Source organism: Petaurus breviceps, unplaced genomic scaffold, assembly GCF_028583685.1.
Source record: "Petaurus breviceps papuanus isolate PSGF00001 unplaced genomic scaffold, PetGlider_PUasm1.0 90903, whole genome shotgun sequence".
NCBI classification, from domain to species: domain Eukaryota; kingdom Metazoa; phylum Chordata; class Mammalia; order Diprotodontia; family Petauridae; genus Petaurus; species Petaurus breviceps.
This window is the reverse complement of record NW_027187376.1, coordinates 14,274,604-14,294,307: the sequence shown is the minus strand read 5'-3', so window position 1 is coordinate 14,294,307 and position 19,704 is coordinate 14,274,604. Positions and strand designations below refer to the sequence as shown.

The 19,704-nt window shown below is 39.4% G+C and overlaps 1 protein-coding gene and 1 pseudogene across 1 annotated transcript in view; one reads left to right on the top strand and one right to left on the bottom strand.

Moving 5' to 3' along the window:
- The window catches only part of NDUFS1 (NADH:ubiquinone oxidoreductase core subunit S1), a 386,086-nt gene that overhangs the window by 300,801 nt on the left and 65,581 nt on the right, over positions 1-19,704 (bottom strand). The window lies entirely within an intron of this gene.
- On the top strand, positions 16,318-18,176 carry LOC138151601 (small ribosomal subunit protein eS6-like; annotated as a pseudogene).

The window sequence follows — 19,704 nt, the reverse complement described above, 5'->3', positions numbered from 1 at the left end:
CATATTGAGAAAAGTTTCATCAGTTACAATTATTGTTTTTCCATGTAGGAATGTTAATAGTTCCACTTTGATAAGTGGCTTATGATTTCTTTTCCCTGTTTACCTTCTCATGCTTCTCTTGCTTCTTGTATCTGAATGTCAAATTTTCTGTTCAACTCTGTTTTTTTCATCAAGAATGCTTGAAAGTACTCTATTCCACTGAACAACCATATTTTCCCCTGAAACATGATACTCAGTTTTGCTGGGTAGGTGACTCTTGGTTTTAATCCCAGCTCCTTTGACCTTAGGAATATCATATTCCAAGCCCTTCAATCCCTCAGTGTAGAAGCTGCCAGATCCTGGGTTATGCTGATTGTGTTTCCATAATATTCAAATTGTTTCTTCCTGGCTGCTTGTAATATTCTCTCCTTGATCTGGGAATTCCAGAACCTGGCTATATTATTCCTATGAGTTTTCTTTTTGGGATCTTTTTCAGCAGGTGATAGGTGGATTCTTTCAACCTCTATTTTGCCTTCTGGTTCTAAAACATCAGGGCAGATTTCCTTGAGAATTTCTTGGAGAATGATTTCTAGCTTCTTTCTTTGATCATGGCTTTCAGGTAGTCCAATAATTTTTAAATTATCTCTCCTGGATCTATTTTCCAGGTGAGTGGTTTTCCCATGAGATATTTCACATTGCCTTCTATTCTTTCATTTGTTTGGATCTGTTTAACAGCATCTTGATTTCTCTTAATGTCACTAGCTTCCCTTTGCTCCATTCTAAATCTGAGGGAATGATTCTCCTCAGTGAGCTTTTGAAATTCTTTTTCCATCTGGCAAATTTGGCTTTTTAAGGCATTCTTTTCCTCATTGCCTTTTTGAGCCTCTTTTGCCATTTGAGTTAATCTGTTTTTTAAAGTGTTATTTTCCTCAGTCAGGCTGTTGACAGTCATTTCATAATTTTCTTGCATCGTTCTCATTTCTTTTCCCAATTTTTCCTCCACTTCTCTTATCTGCTCCTTAAGGTCCTCTATGGCCTGTAACCAGCCTGTATTTTCCTTGGAAGCTTTTGGTGCAGGAGTTCTGACTTCACTGTCTTCCTCCTGTTCCACGCTTTGCTCCTTTTTGTCCCCCAAATAGGAGTCTAATATTGGATTCTTCTGTTTGTTTTGCTTCCTTTGCCTGGCAATGTTGCCACTCAATTACTTGACTTTTGGGCTTTTTGCCAGAGTAGGACTCTGCCACCAGACAGGGGAGCTTCTGTCCCAAACACAGGGGTCTTCTCAGCTGCCAGAGGTATTAGTTAGGTATTAGTCTCTGAAGCCTCCACAAGATCTGGCAAGCTGGTCACACACCCCAGGACCTCCACCCTAGACTGCAATCCATCTCCAAGCAGGTTAAAGTAAGAGGGATTACCCCTCAGACTGGTTTCTTGGTTCCCCTACAATCTGCAGCCCAGGAGCTGAAGCTGCAATGTGGTGCCGGCTGCACCATGGTTCTGGCTGCACCACGGGGCTGGCTTCAGCAAGGCGTCTCAGTGGCTTCTCCCCCTGGGGGCAAAAGCCAATGCTCTCCCAACTACTGGTCCCAAAATCCACACTGCACTGACTTCTCACTTTGTCCTTCGAATCTATGTGTTGAAAAAGCTAGAATGGGCCACAGCTGCTAGTGATCTGGAGTCCCTCCTGTTGGGGGCTGGTCAGTCCCACCCTGGGGCTAAAACCTCAGTGTGGGGCTAGGCTGTGCTGGATGATTCCTCCTGGCCTGCTGGGCTGTCCTCAGCAGGAGGTTAGCTTCTCTGTGTCATTTTGTGGGTTCTGTAGCTTCAAAGTTTGTTCAGAGTCCCCTTTTACATGAATTGGGGAAGGTGGAAGATGGAGCCACACCAGGAGTTTTTCATTACTGTGATTCCAGTTGAGTTTTTTCTCCTCCTCTCTGTCCTAGACATGTATTCCATTTCCATTTATAATTAGAACTCCTTGGAGGGGAAAATGTTTCCCTCTTGTCCCATTTTCTGGGTTCAATATTTTTATTACTGAACTAATTGGAGTTGGAAATTTATTTTCTCTCCTTCAGAAGGAATTGATGTAAACTGGGCTGATAATTCATAATTAAATGAAACAATTTCTGCAGGATCTATTTACTGTACCATAGTCAGTTTAGTCAAACAAAAACTGCTACTTTTTTTATAGTCAGTCAACAAAATTTATTAAATACTTTCTATGTGACTGGCCCCCTGCTAAATACTGGAGTTACAAAGAAGGACAAAAATAGTATCCTTGTCCTTCAGGGGTTCACATTCTAATTGGGCAAATGACATATAAAGACCTATACAGATTATACATATATGCATATATGTATTTATATGAATAGACATATATTTACATATGTATATGTGTGTATTTTGATTGGGGAGGGGAGGGAGAATAGAAAAAAAGGTATTCTCAGCATGAAGGGACCTTCTTAGCATCAATAGAGGGGAAACAGTTCTCTTGAAAAAGGTAGGATTTGAACTAAATCTTGAAGGAGGCCAGGGCATCTAATGAGGAGGAGGAATATTCCAGGTATGGAGGACATCCAGTACAGGGGCACAAAGACAGCAGATGGAGTGTTGTGTTCAAGGAACAAGTCCCTAAGTGACACTAGATCACCTAAGTAGAGGAGTGAAAAGGATAAGACTGGAAGGTTGTAAAGGCTTTTTTTTTAATTTAAAGGCTGTAAAGGGCTTTACATACCAGCAGATTTTATGTTTGATCCTGGAGATAAGAGGGACCCTGGATTTGATCCTGGAGATAAGATAATTGTCTGTCTGTTTTGATGTTGTTTTGCCAGATTTGTCCACTGGTGAAAGACAGTCCTGTTGTTGAAGAAGTCCTGGAACCTGGCTTTTGGCTAAGAAGCCCTGAGACTGTCCTGCAGACAGAGAGTGAATACTGTCCACTGGTGAAGGACAGTGCTGTTGTTGCAGGGGTCTGGAGACTGTCCTGCAGACAGAGAGTGAATACTGTCCACTGGTGAAGGACAGTGCTGTTGTTGCAGACAGACAAAGTACCAGCAAAACAGCCATGTCTCCTCAGTCCTTGGCAGCTCAGGGGGCAGGTCTCAAAAGTCCAGGGCAATTCAAAGCGGCCACCAGCAATTCTCTTAGTCTCTCTCTCTCCAGAGGTGCTGCTTCCAAAAAGGTCTTCCGCCTCTCTCTTGTCTCTCCAAATCTACATCACCAGCTCCTCCCAGTTCAGGACTTTCTTTTCACATCAACAAGTCCATCCCACAGGTGGGATTAACAAGCTCTGGGTTTTAACACAATCAATTTGAAAACCAAGCCAATACAGGGGGAATCTTTAAATGCCATTACTATCACAGTGGTGTGTGGAATACAGTTAAGATATTTAATGGAGGTAGAGTAGTATAATAGAAAGTGTGCTAGATTTTTAGTCTGAGGACTGGGTTCAAATCTCAGCTCTCTCTTTCTCACCCCATATATACAAAATCAGGGCCAAATCTTTTGGTTTCTACTTTCACAACATCTCTCAAATGCAAATCCACTCACACAGCTACCACTTTAGTTCAGACCCTTATCACTCCTCTTACCTAGATAATTGCAACAGCCTTCTAATTGGCCTCCCTGAGTTGTCTTTCCCCATTCCAGTCCACTCTACACACTGCTGCCAAAATAATTTTCCTTAATTGTGATGTGACTCCTTTAATTGACTCCAGGGGTTTTCTATTGCTTCTAGGATAAAATATAAGCTCCTCCATTTAGCTTTTAAAACCCATCACAGCCTGGTCCCAACCTATCATTCAAGGGTCATTGAAAATTATTCACTTTTCCACATTTTGTGACCCACTGTAGCAGCAACCACACTGGCAAACCCAGGATGGCTGCTAGCACAGCTTCCTAGATCTGTTTTACTAGGAAAGATAGCTGTTTAAGTGATCAACAATTTCTTTTAAAATCACATTCACTAGTTCAGGGGAAAAGTCAGGACCCTGAATTTCAGAGAAAATACATACAGAGAAATAAAGACCAATAGACAGGGCTCTGACTGCCTGAATCAACTATACACTTTACATACATCCCTGGATCAAGAAAACCTTTTGTAATGGAAATGGGAACTTGAAGATCTTCCTGCCCCTTAATAGATATAGGGGGTGGGTGGGGGAATTTGAAGACTTTCCCTGATTTGAAAGTAAACTCTGCCCCCTAATAGACTGGATGCAGTCACATGGAGCCTATGGTGGGAGGAGTTTCCCGAAGGGTGGAACAGAGCCCATGGGAAGCTTCCTTGCTTTGGAGATAAACCCTGCCACCAAAAGGCTAAATATAGTCACATGGAGTCTGTGGTGGGAGGAGTTTGCTGAAGGGAAGCAGAGCCCACAGGAAGTAGGGAATCAGAGCCAGAGAGATGGTGGGAGAGACAGGAGGCTCAGGAAAGGCTTGTGAGTAGATATTGATCTAATATTGGTTTGTGGGAAGGCTAAAGGATGCTGTGGCTTTCAGTGTTATTATGGCTTCTTAATATCTTTGGTACTAGAATGCAATCAGCTTACTGGTTTGGGCATTCAGTTTTCTAGTGTCTAAATAAGTGCTTTGGCTCTGTCCTCTATATGGAGAGTTTGTTATATTTTGTGATGGAACATCATGCAATATTTATAGTCACAGTCAATATCATGATCGTGGGCACTGCAAATATTGCACTGGCACTACACCTTTACATCTGAGATGTTGGGGAGCTCTGAAGATATGGCCACTTAGAATTTTGACCAGGGAATAAGAAGGTCCTTCTCAAAAGTGAGCCCTCAAAACAAACTACCAACTTAGAGAATATATACACCTCTCAGAGCCAGATGGCATCATAATCCTCCTGACAGTGCCTAATTAGTAATGAGCAAAAAGTGTGAAAGCCTTCCTACAAGCAAGCCTCCCCCTAGCAAGCTTCCCTTAATAGACTCCACTGTGAGGCACATTAATGAACAGATCTTAAATCCCATTAACATTACAGCCTCCCAATCTGGTCTTCTACACATACCTAGAATGTACTGCTCCTTTCCTTTGATTCATACTCTCTCTTCCTTTAAAATGCAGCTCAAGCACCAAATTCTTTTTTTTTTTGTCTTTATTAATTTGTTTGTTTACTTTTAATTTACAAGATTCAGTTCCACAATCCCTTGAGTTTCAAATTTTCCCCCTCTCTCTAACCCCCCCCCTCCCCACCAGCAGCATGCAATTAAGTATAGGATCTGCAAATACTTTCACATTGCAGACATTAGCCAGGTTGTAAAGAAGGACTGTAACCAATGTAATGAACAATGGGAAAGAGGAAACAAAACCAAACAAGAAAAAGAAAGAGAGCAGGTAGTTTGCATTCAATCTGCATTCAAACTGTTGTTTCTAGGTTTTTCTCTGAATGTACACATCTCTTTCCATCATGAGTCTTTTGGAGTTGTCTTATAACCTTGCATTGCTGAGAAGAGTCCAGTCTATCAAAACTGGTTGTCACACATATGTTGTGTCTGTATTTGTGTACACATTTTTTCCTGCTTCTGTTCTTCTTATTCAGCATCAGTTTATTTAAGTCTCCCCAGGTAAATATGAAATCTGTTTGCCCCTGTAATGGACAGCGAGATATGACAGGACAGCTAGGCCAATTATAATTTGATAAGAGCGTTTATTAACTGGCCAGGACTGCCTCTCAGACTGAAAGACAGCATCGAGCTTTCTGTTAGACATAATTTTATAGACAATGTGATTGCTAGTAACAGAGTAGTAGCATTGTGTTCATTCAAGCAAAACTTTCTCAGTATTATTCTTTTTTTTTTTTTAAGCAACCGGGGTTAAGTAACTTGCTCAAGGTTACACAGCCAGTTATTTCTGGGTGTGGTGCTGAGTGTCTGAGCCCAGGATTCGATCTCCAGGTCGTCCCAACACCGGAGCCGGTACTCTTACTCTCTGAGCCACCTGGCCGCCCCTAAGCAATTGGGGTTAAGTAACTTGCTCAAGGTTACATGGCCAGGTGTTTCTGGGTGGGTGCTAAGTGTCTGAGCCCAGGATTCGATCTCCAGGTCTTCTCAACACTGGAGCCGGTGCTCTTACTTGCTGTGCTACCTGGCCGCCCCTCAGTATTATTCTTTAAGACAAATCATTCCCAGTATTATTTGGGTTCAAGCAAAACATTCTCAGTATTATTCTATTAAGACAAATCATTCCCAGTATTATTCTATTAACAAAAATCATTAATATTATTTCTACTGAAGCAAAGCGAAGCCATAGTCCCTTAACAAAGCTTTGAATACAAACATAAAGAGATCTGAATCCGTGGGAATCTGTGGCATGTTTTAGCAACACAGGTGAAACATTTCTTTACTATTGGAGCCTATTAGGTGGTTTTTCAAGGAACCCAGTAGGGGTCCCCTCTAGCAGGTTTAAGGGGGCTCTAGTGTATAATTTCTGGTGGGCACTTCACTCCTCATTTCTTATAAGTACAATAGTATTCCATTACATTCATATACCACAACTTGTTTATCCATTCCCCAGTTGATAGGCATCCCCTTGATTTCCAATTCTTTGCCACCACAAAAAGAGCTGCTATAAATATTTTTTTACATATGGGTCTTCCTCCAACTTCTGTGATCTCTTTGGGATACAATCCTAGAAGTGGTATTGCTGGGTCAAAGAGTATGCAATTATTTATAGCCCTTTTGGCATAGTTCCAGATTGCTCTCCAGAACGGTTGAATCAGTTCACAACTCCACCAACAAAGCATTAGTGTTCCAATTTGTCCACATCCTCTCCAGCATTTGACATTTTCCTGTTTTGTCATCTTAGCCAATCTAACTGGTGAGATGTGGTACCTCAGAGGTTGGTTTTTTTTGTCTTTATTAATTTGTTCATTTACTTTGAGTTTAGAAGATTCAGTTCCCCAATTCTTTGAGTTACATTGGCTTAGTTTGTACAGAAACTTTTCAATTTAATGTAATCAGCATTATCCATTTTATATTTTATAATGCTCTCTAAGTCTTGTTTGGTCATAAAGTCCTCCCTTCCCCATAAATCTGACAGGTAAACTATTCCTTGCTTTCCCAGATTGCTTAAATTACCAGCATTTTATACCTTAGATCATGCACCCATTTAGACTTGATTTTGGTATATGGTGTTACCAGTTTCTGCCATACTATATTCCAGTTTTCCCAGCAGTTTTTGTCAAATAATGAGTTCTTATCCCCAAAACCGGGGTCTTTGGGTTTATCAAACAGTAGATTACTATAGTCATTGACTGCTGAGTCTCCTGTACCTAGTTTATTTAAATGGATGCTAGTTATTATTTTAAGGAAGATTCCATTTATTCCTATGCTTTCTTGTGTTTTTAATAGGAATGGATGTTGTATTTTGTCAAAAGTTTTTCTGAATCTATTGAGATACTCATATGGTTTCTGATAGTTTTATTGTTAATATGATCAATTATACTGATGGTTTTCCTTATATTGAACCATCTTTGCATTCCTGGAATAAATCCTACCTGATCAACGTGTATTATTCTTGTGATAAGTTGCTGTAGTCTTTTTGCTAATATTTTATTTTAAAATTTTGCATCTATATTCATGAGGGAAATAGGTCTATAATTTTCTTTCTCCATTTTGTCTCTTCCTGATTTAGGTATCAGTACCATATTTGTGTCATAAAAAGTATTTGGTAGGACTCCTTCTTCACCAATTTTCCCAAATAGTTTGTAGAGTATTGGAATCAATTGTTCTTTAAATGTTTGATAGGATTTGCTAGTAAATCCATCTGGGCATGAAGATTTTTTTTCTAGGGAGTTCATTGATGGCTTGTTTGATCTCTTTTTCTTTTTTTATCTGCTGCTTTTTGGAGGGCAATTAGGGTTAAGTGACTTGCCCAAGGTCACACAGTTATTTTTTTGTGTTAAGTGTTTGAGGCTGGACTTTAACCCAGGTCTTCCTGACTCCAGGGCTGGTGCTCTATTCACTGTGCCACCTAGCCACTCCAATCTCTTTTTCTGAGATGGGGTAATTTAAGTAATTTACTTCCTCTTCAGTTGATCTGGGCAATTTATATTTTTGTAAATATTCATCCATTTCACTAAGATTGTCGAATTTATGTGCATACAAGGCAAAATAATTCCTAATTATTGTTTTAATTTCTTCTTCATTGGAGGGAGATTCACCCTTTACATTTTTGATACTCATAATTTGGTTTTCCTTTTTCTTTTTTTTTAAATCATATTGACTAAAGGTCTATTAATTTTATTGTTTTTTTTCCTGAAACCAGCTCTTAGTTTTATTTATTAATTCAATAGTTTTTCTTAATTTCAATTTTATTAATCTCTCCTTTGGTTTTCATTATTTCTAATTTAGTATTTAATTGGGGAGTTCCAATTTGTTCTTTTTCTAGCTTTTTCAATTGCATGCCCAATTTATTGATCTCCATTTTCTCTAATTTATTCATGTATGCATTCAGGGATATAACACTTCCCCTAAGAACTGCCTTTGCTGCATCCCACCAGTTTTGGTATATTGTCTCATTATTGTCATTCTCTTGAATGAATTTACTGATTGTTTCTATTTCTTGTTTGCCCCACTCATTCTTTAGGTTTAAATTATTTAGTTTCCAATTAGTTTTTAGTCTATACTTCCATGGCCCTTTATTGTATATGATTTTTATTGCATCATGATCTGAGAATGATACTTTCAATATTTCTGCCTTTCTGCACTGAATTGTGAGGTTTTTATGCCCTAGTACAAGGTCGATTTTTATGTACTTGCCATGTACCGCTGAGAAGAAGTTATATTCCTTTTTATCCCCATTCAGTTTTCTTCAGAGATCTATCATATCTAGCCTCTCTAAAATTCTATCCATCTCCTTAACTTCTTCCTTATTTATTTTGAGCTTAGATTTATCAAGTTTAGAGAGGGGGAGATTGATGTCTGTAAAGCCAAGCATGAGCAGCTTTCCAGAAGAATAATATTGTGAACAGCTTTTAAGGTTCTGATCACACAGTATAGTGAACACTCTATTTATTCCATAATAAATCAGAGCAAAACATTCACAGTAAATCAAGGTACAGAATTCACAATGTTACAACTTATCACAGAAAATCAAAATATAGCATTCACAACAAATTATCACAGAAAATGGCCACATAGTTTTCACCACAGTGGTCACAAAGTTTTGAAGAAAGAGCAATCACTTAGTAAGTCAATCATCTCAATCATTCAGTCATCCTTAAGGAGGTTTGCCTCCTTAAGGAACACAAGGTATAATAGTCAACATTCTCCACCCATGGGGCACACTAAGTTACAAATCAGTTGCTATTTAATCATCATTCACTATTCAATCATCAGAAAATACAGAAAAAGCCCTCCATCCCTAGGTCACTAGTAAATTATAATCTTCTCAGTCAGTACACAGTATCCGAGTAAAGTCTTCTTTCAGCTTGATTTGGAGTGGTCTCTCAGATTCCATGGATCTTCCATGATCCCAGATCCTACCTGGATTCACCAAACTGTCACCTGGGTTCAAAGGCAAACAGCTCCCAGGTATTTATCCAGCTCTCCACACACTTCCTGTTCCATGCTGAAGCTCACAGTGTCCTGTCCACCTTAAATCCTTCACAGTCTCTGTTCCCAGGAAGTCAAGGCTTAACAAAGCCACAAACAGGTTCATAAAAAGTACCAGCATCACAGTCATGCTTCTTCTGTCTTTGGCAGCTCTGGCTGGCTCTTGGAAATCCTCAACAGCTTTGGCTGGCCCTCAGACTCAGCAGAAATTTCAGCTGGTTCCCAGAATCAAAATCACTTCATCCAGGTTTTCCAAATAAAAATTATTCTCTCCAGCCTGGGGCTGGGGGTGGGGGACTTTCCTCTTCAGCCTCCACAGTGGGCAGCAGCTTCTGCCTCCAAGAAGATTGCTCCAATCTGTCTTTCCCTCTCTGGGGCTTTTCCTTATATACAGTATTGCTCCTCCCTTTTCAACACCTTCCTGTTACATCATCAACAGGAGTTCATATCTTCTGTTTCTTTAATAGAGGCTTAATTTGAACTGGGTGATAAGTACCTCTTAGCTTTCCAATACAAAGGGATTTTAAAATTTCATTACCATTACAAGGTCCACCACTAGTATAGTTTTGCTATCTATTTCTTCCTCTAATTTCCTTAACTTCTCCTCTAAGAATTTGGATGCTATACCACTTGGTGCATATATGTTAAGTAATGATATTGCTTCATTCTCGATGATGCCTTTCAGCAGAATATAGTTTCCTTCCTTATCTCTTTTAATTAGATCCATTTTTGCTTTATCTGAGATAAGGATTGCTACCCTTGCTTTTTTTTACCTTAGCTGAAGCATAATATATTCTACTCCAGCCTTTTACCTTTACCCTGTGTGTATCCCCTTGTTTCAAATGTGTTTCTTGTAGACAGCATATTGTAGGATTGTGGTTTTTAATCCATTCTGCTATCTGCCTCCATTTTATGGGAGAGTTCATCCCATTCACATTCACAGTTATTATTACTATCTGTGTGTTTCCCTCCATCCTATTCCCTGCTCTGTTTATATTTTAGTTTCTTCCTTTTCCTTTCCCCTCCTTAAGAGTTTTCCTTTTGACTACGGCCTCCCTCAGTATTCCCTCAAGCACTTAATTCTACATGAAATTTTCATTGATCCCAATGGTTAATGCCCTCCCTTGCAAACTACCTTGTTCTTGTATTTAATTAGTTAACTTTGCATTTATGCTGTGTATATTTATATATGTTCTTATTTCTCTCATTAGAATATAAGCTCCTTGTAAGTAGGAACTGTGTCATTCTCCATATATTCATCTTCTATCTCCATCCAGGTCTTGGCATAATACTGGCACATAGTACACATTTAATAAATACTTACTTATTGGTTGATAAATGTTTTTCTTCCACTACTCCCTAATACAATACCTTCATTCTGATCACACTGGTTTCTCTCTCCCTCTCTTTCTTTCATTGACATACACATATGAACACATGTACACATACATACATATACAAACATATATACACACAACACTAAGCACATAGCTTATTCTTGCTTCTACAGTTTTGAACTTACTCTTTTCCCACTTGAAAGGTCCTTTCTTAATGTTCCATTCTTTCTGTCAATCCAAATATTTTATTCCATTCAAAGTCTATTAAGGCATACTTCCTCCATGAAACCTTTTGTGATAATTTTCAACCATTTTGATCTCTCTCTTTACTGATTTTTTGTGGAATTTTTATGATCTGAATTATACAATCTAGAATTTGAATATATAGGTATGTCTTCTATCTGTTGCTCATGTTTCACTATCAAATCTGCCAAAGGTCAGCATTTAGCCTAGTGCCTGGCACAAACAGTAATCACTTAACGAATGTTTGTTGATTCATTGACTAAAGAAAGAGACACTTTTGCTTGAGAGAGATATTTAATAGGAATTAGCAAGCATGTAGATTTTGGGGGAAATTTTCTAGCTCAATAAAAACACAAATGCATAAAAATGACTTACAAATTGAAGATATAATTCTTTGCCCTGTAAAACCTTAACACCAACCCTAAAGACACCGTAACAAAAACATTCTTTCAAGGGAATGGCACTGGATTACCAGTTTTTCCATGTGTTAGTCCCAGTTGGGCCTCCTGTGGAAATACTAGTAAAGATACAAAGAAAAGAAAACTGAGCAATGGTCTGCTGCTCTGCCCAACAGGAAGGGGCTCCCAAAAGATAATGAAGATATAAGCTGTCATTGGCTCATGAAGCATCCAACAAAGTCTTCTGTGGGGCTACTTCATACTGTGGCTTGTATCTAGGTCTCCACAGATGTGGGTAAAGTGTCCCCAGACTCTACATTGAACACTTAAGATAACAACACATATATTAGATACAAATCAGCCTGTGGATTGTATTCCTTTCATAAGGAATTAAACTTGAACTTGCTAGCAGTTGATATTTTCATGGGTTCACTTTACTCCCTTACAGGTAAATAAAAGAATCCAGCCTTATCAGGTTGAAGGCAGTACACTTGGAACTGCTATATGGGTAATCTGTTTCCTGCTGACCCACACAGTCTGAATATCTCACTATAAAACTGTAATGCAAAGTCCAGGTCCCTTGTTTACCTATATTGTGGCTTTAGTCCCTTGCCATCTTTCCAGCATCAGGGACCATGCCTAAGATTCTTTTCTTCCAAAGAAGAGCTTCTTAGGAAATTTTCCCTTCTCTGAAGGAAGCCTGAATTTCAGAAGTTTGCAATGCCCTGAAACTCCTCCTTTTCTAAGGAAAAGATTAGATTTCCCTTTTCTATCTAGGATTTTGAGGTTCAAGACTATATGATCACATGACTGCCATGTAGTTGAGAGATTATGCCACTGCAGCTCTAAGGCTGGGGCAAGGACCTCTTCCCTCAGGACACATGGAGCACATGTAACTCCCATGTGCCTTAGACCAAAGCAGCCTTTAACATTTTCTCAGTGATAGCACCTTCTTCATCCCTCCAGGATCCACCATCTGCTCCTCATTCTGTTGTACTTTCAAGATTCTGCAGAAAAAGTGAAATAGGTGAAAAAAAAGATAAAAAGCTTCTATTTCCTTTTATGGGCTAGCACAGAGGTTCCTCTAATAGTATGTCTTGCAGGAGTCCAAGCCAATTAATTCATCTAAAATTACCAAGACCCCTCCTCCTGACTGCAACAAGAGGAATTCTTCTTCTCTCTTTAGGAAGATACAATGAAGAGTGCCCCCAAAGGCTCACCATCCTGTATGCTCATCAAATTGATCAAGAAGCTCTTTTGATTGACCTTCTACTAAGAGATAGTCTTAAGAAGACTTGAGTTAAGTTCTCACCACTACAGTATACTCCTAGGCTACTCGAGCAATATATAATTATCTTTCTTCTTTGGAGCCTGATCTTCAGTATTCTTGAAAGGATAGAAGCAAAATAATAACTTTGGCATTTCAAACTCTAGGCCAGACCTGAAGACAATTAGATGCATCCCCTCAATTTAAAGGAACATTTCAGAGAAATAATCACTAGGGCATCTTTCTTTTATTGATTAACCTGTGGCCACAGGAGGCAGTCTCACTGCAGAACTCCAAGTAGGTCTGGATAAGAAGGATACCTCAATAGACAGAGCAAAGCAAGACTTTAAGTTGTCTTGGGTAAACAAGTCAAAGGATGAAAGGGAGTAAATCAAATGATTGGAGGCTAAGTATAAGAAGGGCAGGATCTAGAAGTTTGGGAGATTAATAAGTCTGTAGAAAAGTTCATGAAATCAATGAACACATTTAAAAGTAAACCACTGAGATTTGGCAAGTTCTTTGAGAATCTCTGGAAAATTCATAGAAAGGTAAAATATTAGCGCATTATAAAAAATTATATAAGCAAGTAACACAAGTCTTTGATTATTTGGTCTAGAGACAGTGACCTTCCCAGAGTTCTCCAGATGTGTAATCCCTAAGGTACCTTGAGTCTTTTGCAATAATACTAGGCTTCTAGGAGCACAACAAAACAGCAGGCCTAGAAGTTAGATAGTCAATTTCCTATCTAAATTTAAAGGACTTAGACTCCTAAACCCATGAGGTCATGACCTGTTGACAAAATAAAGTTGCTCCAATCAAATCATATCATTTATTGGAGCCCATTTACCTCAGACCTACTGTTCTGATTACAGTCAAGAGAAGAAGTAGAAGAGAAGGTAAATTATTATGAATTACAGACACTCAGAATTGGAAAGAACCTCCCAGGCCATCTAGTTGAAACTACCTGAATTGGAATTCCCTCTACACCAACAAGTGCTCATTAGACCTTTGTTGAAGACCTTAAGTGAAGGGAAACCTCTTACCTCGCAAGACAGCCCAATACTTTGGGGTATTTCTGATCGCTTGGAAGTTGTTCCATATATCAAGTCTCAATGTGCTTCTATCTAATCCCATTGCTCTGCCTTCAGCCTTCTGTTTTCTGCTTTCTGAAACCAAGCATATGTTAGCGCTTCAAAAATACAAAATACATAGTTATCATATTACTCTGGTGTCAAACAGCTCGCAGCAATCCTGAGTGAAGCTTAAACTGGATTAAAATATAATTGAAGAAATATTTAACAGAATAAATAAAAATTCAGTAGAACATATATAATGTTAATATATAATTTTCTAAATCACTATGTAGCCCACAGGTATCCTTATGTACAGTTTAGTGGCCCCTGTTTCTATTTGAGTATGATATCATTGCCCTCCATGGTCAGCCTCCAGGCCACATATGACCTTCAAGGTTCTCAGATGTGGCTTTTTGACTGAGTCTAAGTTTTATAGAACAAATCCTTTTATTAAAGGGATTTGTTTTGTGTAGTTTGGATTCAGTCAAAGGGCCACACTAAGACCTAGAGGGCCACATGCAGCCTCGGGGCCACAATCTCCCCGCCCCTGCAACCTATCTATTCTCTATATTAAACATCCCAGTCCTGAGATGGCTATCATCCCCCCCACCCCCCCTGTGCTCACCCCCCAAGTCTTTGACATATCAATAACCTTTCTACAATGCTTCAGATACAGTCTGATCAGGTCAGAATAACTATCACCTCCATCATTTTGTGCCTTTTTTATACAGCCTGAGCCCCTCAGCTTTTCTAGTTATTTTGCACTGTTGTCTCCTATTGAGCTAGCAATCTACAAAAGCCCTCAGGTCTTAGATGAACCTTATGAAGGTGAAGTATAGGATTTTAGATCTATCGCTATGAAATCTAATCTTAATAAATTTAGTCCATAGTTCTAGTGTAAAAAGGTCTTTATACTAACCATCATCCAGTGTGTTAGATGTGCTTTCTAGCTCTATCTTATTGGATAGGCAGGTCATCTATGCTTTCATCTAAGTCAATGAGAAAAATGTTAAGTAATACAAGGTCAAGGACAAACCCCTAGCATACTTGACTAGAGATTAGTCTCCCATTTGACACTAAGCCATTTATGATTATTCTTTGGGTTTGATCATTCAACCAGTTCCAAATCCCTCATGTAGCTCATATCTCTACATCTCATCCAAAAAAGTAGTGTGAGGGGTAATAAAGACCCTTACCCAAATTAAACTCAGAGGCTTTTCAAGGTAGAAAGTAGAAAGGAGTTTATTATGATCTCATCAGAAAGGGTGACACGCCACGTGCATTCAATGCATTCTCAGTACCAGACCTCGACAGACACAGAAAAGACAAATCCTTTTATAGATCCCTAATTGCAACCCCTCTCCCTAACCCCTTTCCTCTCAGCTCATTCTCACAAGCTTTGAGGGAACAATCTAAGCACAATAAATCTATCTCAATGACAGTGATGAAATACATAGTAAGCAGGTGTGGTTATTTTGCAAATTTAGCAGTACATTAACTTTGGCACAACTCCTACATTTTTCAGGGCCCCTTTTCTTTAGATTAATGTACAGACATGATCAAAGCCTGCGTCCTTGTCTTTGTTCCTGAAATACTTCATGGTCAGCTTGCCCTTACAGTGTAACTGGACAAGGAACCAAGCAGATATGATTATCTTGCACATTTAGTATTCTAAGAATTCTTGTACAATTCCCATCCTTGCTAGTCTCGACCTGGGTAAACACGCAGATGTGTTTGCATCCTGTGTTCCCATCCTCTTCTCCTGGAACACTTCAGGGTCAGCAGCTTGCTTTTACAGAAAAACTGAATTGAAAACCCACCCTTAAATTAATTCTATGAGGGTCCATGAGGTTCCCCTAGCCTAAAAGTCTAGGAGGGATCTTCACCATATCTCACACAGTAGCATGAGGACCTTCACACCATGCTTTGCTGAAGGCTAGATGAAAGATATTTATTTATAGCCTTCCTCTAACCTAGTATAGTAACACTGTCACAAAAGGAAACATTATTCTGGTGTGACCTGCTCTTGGTGAAGCTAAGTTGTTTCTTAGTCATTACCATCTCCTTTTCTAGATGTCTCCTATCCTATTCTGAGCCACTAGAAGGTACCTCGACATGACTTATAATTTTAATATTATCAAAAATGGTGAAGCAGACAGGATCCTAAGGGGGCTGGTGGGGAGTGTTCCCCTTGCACCAGCCAGTCAGGTCGAAGGGGAGAGGACCTTGGGCTTTGAAGTCATTATCATTGAACCAGGTAATTGAGAATCACTTGGATATGGGAGCAGCAGTATGTACCTGATTCCTGGGCAAACTCTGGTAAGTCCAGACATCTGCTGGAACCAAAATGTAAAGGCAAAACTCAAGAGTAGAGGTCTTGTGTCTGGCATCTTGTTAGAGCTGTATTGTAAAAACAACTGAATTCACTCTTTTCCGTGGCAGGTCTGAAGTGGGTGACTGTGCAAAGATGAAGCTCAATATCTCTTTCCCAGCCACTGGCTGTCAGAAACTCATTGAAGTCGATGATGAGAAAAAGCTACAGAAAGCTACCTTTTATGAGAAACAGAAGTCACCGAAGTTTCTTCTGATGCTCTGGGTGATGAATAGAAGGGTTATGTGGGCCCCACCAGTGGTGGGAACGACAAACAAGGCTTCCCCATGAAGCAGGGTATTTTAGCTCACGGACATGTCCTCCTGCTGCTCAGTAAGATCCATTCTTGCTATTGGCCTAGAAGAACTGGAGAAAGAAAACATAAATCTGTTAGGGGCTGTATTGTGGATGCCAACCTGAGTGTCCTCAACTTGGTTATCGTGAAGAAAGGTGAGAAAGGTGTACCAGGATTGACAGATACTACTGTGCCTCAACACCAGGGGCCCAAAAGAGCTAGCAAAACCCACAAACTTTTTTTTCTTTGCCTTTTGGAGGGCAATTGGGGTTAAGTAACTTGCCCAAGGTTTCTCGGCTAGTTTTTTTGTGGGTGCTAAGTGTCTGAGGCCAGAACCGAACTCAGGTCCTCCTGACTCTAGGGTCAGTGCTTTACTCACTGCGCCACCTAGCTGCCCCAATCCACAAACTTTTCAACTTATCCAAAGAAGATGATGTCCAGCAGTGTGTTGTGAGAAAACCCCTCTTCAAGGAAGGTAAGAAACCTAGGACCAAGGCTCCTAAAATTTAGCATCTGGTGACTCCTTGTGTTTTGAAGCACAAACATAGATGCATTGCTTTGATGCAAGGTACCCAGAAGAACAAGGAAGAAGCAGCAGAATATGCTAAGCTTTTGGCCAAGAGAATGAAGGAGGCTAAAGAAAAATGACGAGAACAGATCTCTAAGAGACGTCGTCTGTCTTCCCTGAGAGCCTCCACCTCAAAATCTGAGTCCAGTCAAAAATAAAGTTTCTAAAAATGGGTTAGAAATAAATAACTTTTGTCAAATGGAAAAAAAAAAGCAACAACTGCATCTTATCCCATGATAGGAAAATTCTTTAGTATTCTCCTTTACTGTGGTGGGATTCTGATTCATAGCTAAGCAATGCTTATAGAATCAAACTGCATACAAGGCCACGAGAGCCATGCTGGGAAGCAGTATCGCTGCCACCATCTGGTAGCAACAGAGGGAAACAGCTACCCAGTGAGAAACTGTAAGAGGGGACAGTTACTGGGAATCCTGCTTCCTGCTTGAGCCACAGTAATGGAAGCTACACAGGGGAGGAACTGGTCATTGAAAAGCATCTTTATTTTCCATCAGCTCTATGAGGAGTTCTACTTTGTGTTGTTTTTCAACCTGTCCATAAGAAATGAGGAGCAGATGGACTTCATAATAACCTGGAGAGACATATAAACTGATGTTGAGTGAGAAGAGCAGAACCAGGAGAACTTTGTATACAATTACAGACACATCGTAGGTGTGACGACTAACTGATAGACTGGGCTTCTCTCAGCAATGAAAGACTCAAGGTGGCAAGGATACCCACATCCAGAGAAAGAACTACAGAGTCTGAATGCAGACTGAAGCAAACTACTTGCTCTCTTTTGTGTTTTTTTTTTTGTCCCTTCTTTGTCATTGTTCACTCCATTGATTATAATCTTTCTTTACAACTTGACTAATGTTTAATGTGAAGGTATTTGTAGAACCTATATTTGATTGCATGCCCCATGGCGGGGAGGGGAGAGAAGAGGGAGGGAGAAAAAATTTGAAACTCAAGGGACTGTGGAACTGAATGTTGTAAACTAAAAGTAAATAAAGAAATTTAAATTTAAATAAAGAATAAATATGGATAAACTAAAAAAAAGCTCACTTTTTAAAGTTTTGTGAATCATATGCTTACAGGGAACACATAAATAACACCCTGGATGGAATTATTTAGTGAGCTGCCCAATGCTTTGGAGGATGGAAGGAAACTAGCATTTATGACACACCGCTTTGTGGCAGGCACTGTGCTAAGCATTTTACATAATATGCTGCATCTTATCCTCAGAATGATCCTGGAAAGTAGATGATAGTTTTACTTCTATTTTACAGGGGAGGAAACTGAGGCAGACAGTGGTCAAGTGACTTGCCTAGGATTATATAGTCTTTAAAAAATCATTGTTCTACAAAAACAAAGAACATTTCATGAAGTTTATCGAAGATTACTACTAGCTTAGTACTTAACAAGTGATTCTTTTGGTGCTTGAAACCCTAAGGCAATGAAGAAAAGAAAAAGGTAAAGAAAACTCAGCTTCCTGTCTCAAAAAAAAAAAAACAGCTTCCTAGTTTCCTAGATCATGTAGACCTCTCCCTAAGAGATTTAGGGACCTGGGATCTATCAGTTTATTCCCTCATGCTCAGGCAAGGTATCAAATTGCCTTGGGTAAAAAATATTCCATGATTCTCAGAGGCCATAAAAAGCCATTCAACTGGGGTTTGGACAAAATTTCTAGGTGTCCCTTTCTACATAAGGCATGCTAAGATTTTTCTAAGGGTTCCTATGCTATAGGTAATCTATTTAATGGTCCAAGCAAATATGCATCTCTACAACAACGCAGGGCACTTTTTTTTTTTTAAACTGCAGAGATCCCTTAAACACATAAAGAATACCACTGGAGCTCTGGATAAAATCCCTAGGTGTCTTTTACCACAAGGGGCACACCAAAATCCTCTAGGTCCCTGAGAACCCCAGGTTTCTCCATTGGTCCCTGACATTGCAGAAGCAATTCAAATGGGATTCTAAACTCTGAACAATAGGACAAGAAGGATCAGTTTGGAGGAAAGGATCCAGTATACCTTTAATGAGCTCATCCCTCCCAAAAGGGAAATAAAATGGTCTTGATTACTTGAGATTTCTGGGTCAGTAAGCAAACTTTATCCTGTGGTTCTTCCACTTGCTTCCTTAGTACTATATATGGATTGGTGGGCTGGTAAATATTTAACAATTGGATCTGGGATGGAGGGGAGGATGTATGCATAACACACAAGTTTTATCCACTTTCTTAAGTGTGGACTATTAAAAAAAATAAATCAAGACCTGATTTGTAGCATTTATGATTTCCAATGTGTGGATGTTCACATTGAAAATTGAACAATCAGTTCATGAAAGTTGGTATGAGTTAGCTCCATCATGCAGCTGCTAATACTTCACTGACAGTATGAAAGAATGAGACACAACATAGAAACAAATCAATGTACTATGCATGTCTGGGTAGAGAGATAAGGACTTGGGGTCTCTCATCACCCAGAAACCTACAGTCAGACAGGAGACTTCATTGCCCACCTGAAAATCTTCTGGTATCAAAGTTATCATCATGGTTGATAAGCCCATTTTTCATCTGTGCCCTTATTGTAAGCAAACCTT